Here is a 4059-nt window from a genome sequence, read left to right as displayed (position 1 = left end):
GAGGCATATTGGATCCATGAGCTCAACACCCTCACCCCTAAAGGGTTGAATAGGGACTATGACCTATTATCCTTTATGTAAGTTATTCTATACAGGACATTGTCAGCTTGTAAATCTGATTGATACATGTGTCGCTAGTATCAAATTGTTACTTGTCTTCACCAGTATCTTATAACCTACAGCCGTTCCCTTTGAACAGAAGAATTGTTCTTGCTGGGGACCATATATGACGTCCTAATTTCAGGTCGTTCTTTGATGCTATCTGGCTTTTTTACCCTCCTGTTTGTACATCCAATACTGGGGTTACTGTTTTGACCCTGTTGAGTTTTTTAACTTCTATCTTTTATCAACTATGCCACTTGCCTAGTTCTCCAAATGTTTTAGTCCAGCACCTAATACTTTGGGGATGATTGACAGGTTTGCCCCTTTATAACTTTGTACCAGCGGTTTTTGGTCTACTTTATTATATGCTGTTCAGCTAGCTCAATGATTGTATAACATACATGGCCTTATTACTAATTATTTTTTCCGTTTTACAGAACCGTCCTTTCTGATCTTTCGCTCCTGCTGCCTGTGACACTTCACTGCCACCCGCACAGCGATCGTTCCACTGGAATGCACCTTTCTCCTATAAGATCTTCTGTGGAATGCACATTTTCCTGCCCCCTGTGGCTGAAAGGCACCGACGTCATCACCATTTTCTCCGCTGGAACGCACCTCCTCCTCCTTTGTTGTAGTAGTATGCATGTGTCTCCGCCTCTGTGACCTATTGACACCGGCCTGTACTCTGTTGGAACGCACCTCCAATTTTTTTTTTTTTTTTCATGTTGGCTCCGCCCATCCAGCTGACATTGTGCTCCTCCCCATCCCCTATATATAGCTTTACCCAGCACATAGCCACACACTCCTCCTGGCGGTGGACACCGCGGAGTTTGGTCTCTCCTGTGCGCTGGTAAGAATAGTTCTTTTTTCCCCACACCCATCCCATATGGCATCTTTATACCGGGCCGTTCTCCTTAGCCTTATGGTTAACTTACATTTTGTTGCTTCCTTGTAGATTTGCGTCATAGCTCTTTAGCTATAAGGGCTTTCTCCCCTCCCCTTGGCTTAACCCTTTCCATTAGGTATGTATCTCTGTGGGCAATTTATGCAACAATAGTTATTACATATACCATATTGTCCATTTTCCCGGCCTGTTTTTACTCCTGGATATACTGAATACCATATCTTTTTTATATAGACATCTCCAATTTGTATGTCCTGGTTCGAGTTTACCAGTTATATTTTTTGGTATGTACCTGCTCTAGTCCAACTATATGGTTACACTGTCACGACACTCCAGCTGTGTCATTTTTTTGATACGTATCTCATGTCCAATTTTAGATGCAATTTATTTACATTCCTTTTGGGGCTCAACCTTACATACAGGTGTACTTAGGTATGTGTTCCATCCTCTTACCACTTTACTCCTTCCTCACCACACTTACTCCACTGCCATCTTATTATATATTTATATTATTCTCCGGTTCCCTGGCCCCTATACGATCTATGTAGGTTCTGATTCTAGTCCCACACTGGCACTTATGTTCTACTTCTTGCAGTTCTATGTCCACATTCTATTTCGCAGCTTTTTCAGTACACAAACGGCGGTTATGCTGGTTGTATTCTACGATTATATATTATCTGACGTCCCATGACATTTTGTATTCATATGATGTATATACTTCTGTTTATTTGGTTAATTTTTGTTATCACTGTGTCCTATTTTGTTTACACTCCCTGTTTTGTTAACATATATTTCTGTTTTGTATATATTTTTTTGTAGCACACTGATGAAGGTCTAGAGTTGACCGAAACGTTTGTGACTTTGTATGTAAATAAACCCCTCCATTTTGCATCACAATCCCTAGGAGTGTGCTAGTCACTTGTTTTCTATATGCGATAGGACTTTGACCAGAGTTGAACGGCAAGAACACAGACGTCTGAATGGGCTGTGTTTCTACTGTGGTGATTCCACTCATGCTATTTCTGATTGTCCTAAGCGCACTAAGCGGTTCGCTAGGTCTGCCACCATTGGTACGGTACAGTCAAAATTTCTTCTGTCTGTTACCTTGATCTGCTCTTTGTCATCGTATTCTGTCATGGCATTTGTGGACTCAGGCGCTGCTCTGAATTTGATGGACTTGGAGTATGCTAGGCGTTGTGGGTTTTCCTTGGAGCCCTTGCAGTGTCCTATTCCTTTGAGAGGAATTGATGCTACGCCTTTGGCCAAGAATAAGCCTCAGTACTGGACCCAGCTGACCATGTGCATGGTTCCTGCACATCAGGAGGTTATTCGCTTTCTGGTGTTGCATAATCTGCATGATGTGGTCGTGTTGGGGTTGCCATGGCTACAAGTCCATAATCCAGTATTAGATTGGAAATCCATGTCTGTGTCCAGCTGGGGTTGTCAGGGGGTACATTGTCATGATCCCAATGGCAGGGGATAACAAAAAGGACAAGCACAGATACAAACAAGCTCTAGGGCAATGGAACCTGAGCTGACCGCGACCCTGAACCTAACACACAAATAAAAGTAGCCGGGGAACGTGCCCACGATGATCCTAGACGTCTCGCTCCAGCCGAAGATCTAACTTCCCCTATTAGAAGAAACACAGACCTCTCTTGCCTCCAGAGAAATACCCCACAGCAAATAGCAGCCCCCCACATATAATGACGGTGAAATGAGAGGAAAGCACATACGTAGTATGAAAACAGTTTCAGCAAAATGAGGCCCGCTAAAGCTAGATAGCAGAGGATACAAAAGTGAACTGCGCAGTCAGCGAAAAACCCTTCAAAAAACCATCCTGAAATTACTTGAACTCATGTGCCAACTCATGGTACATGAAAAGCAATTTCAGCCCACTAGAGCAACCAGCAGCAGAGAATCACATATCTGCAGGCTGGACTAAAAACCAAATTAAGCAAAACACAAAACAGGAAAATCCAAACTTAGCTTGTCCAGAAGGTTCTAGGAGCAGGGAGCAGAGGGAACAAGACACACTGGATACATTGATAACCGGCGAGGAAATGCCAGCAAAGCCAGGTTAAATAGGAAACTCCCATATCCTGATGGAACAGGTGGAACCCAGAGACCCAGGAAAGACAAGTCACCCAGTACCATCAGTAACCACCAGAGGGAGCCCAAAAACAGAACTCACAACAGTACCCCCCCCCTTGAGGAGGGGTCACCGAACCCTCACGAGAACCACCAGGGCGACCAGGATGAGCCCTATGAAAAGCGCGAACCAAATCATCAGCATGAACATCAGAGGCAACCACCCAAGAATTATCCTCCTGACCATAACCCTTCCACTTGACCAAATACTGGAGTTTCCGTCTGGAAGCACGAGAATCCAAGATCTTCTCCACAACATACTCCAATTCTCCCTCCACCAGCACTAGAGCAGGAGGCTCAAGCGAAGGAACAACAGGTACCTCATACTTCCGCAACAACGACCGATGGAACACATTATGAATAGCAAACGATGCCGGGAGATCCAAACGAAATGACACAGGGTTAAGAATTTCCAAGATCCTATAGGGACCGATGAACCGAGGCTTGAACTTAGGAGAAGAGACCTTCATAGGAACAAAACGAGAAGACAACCACACCAAGTCCCCAACACGAAGTCGAGGACCCACGCGGCGACGGCGATTAGCAAACTGCTGAGCCTTCTCCTGGGACAACTTCAAATTGTCCACCACATGACTCCAAATCCGATGCAACCTATCCACCACCATGTCCACTCCAGGACAATCAGAAGGCTCCACCTGACCAGAGGAAAAACGAGGATGAAACCCCGAATTACAAAAGAAAGGAGAAACCAAGGTAGCAGAACTAGCCCGATTATTAAGGGCAAACTCGGCCAGCGGCAAAAAGGTAACCCAGTCATCCTGATCAACAGAAACAAAACACCTTAAATAAGTTTCCAAGGTCTGATTAGTTCGTTCAGTCTGGCCATTCGTCTGAGGATGGAATGCAGACGAAAAGGACAAATCAATGCCCATCTTAGCACA

This window comes from Ranitomeya imitator, chromosome 7 (assembly GCF_032444005.1).
Source record: "Ranitomeya imitator isolate aRanImi1 chromosome 7, aRanImi1.pri, whole genome shotgun sequence".
NCBI lineage: Eukaryota > Metazoa > Chordata > Amphibia > Anura > Dendrobatidae > Ranitomeya > Ranitomeya imitator.
This window is presented reverse-complemented; position numbering follows the sequence as displayed.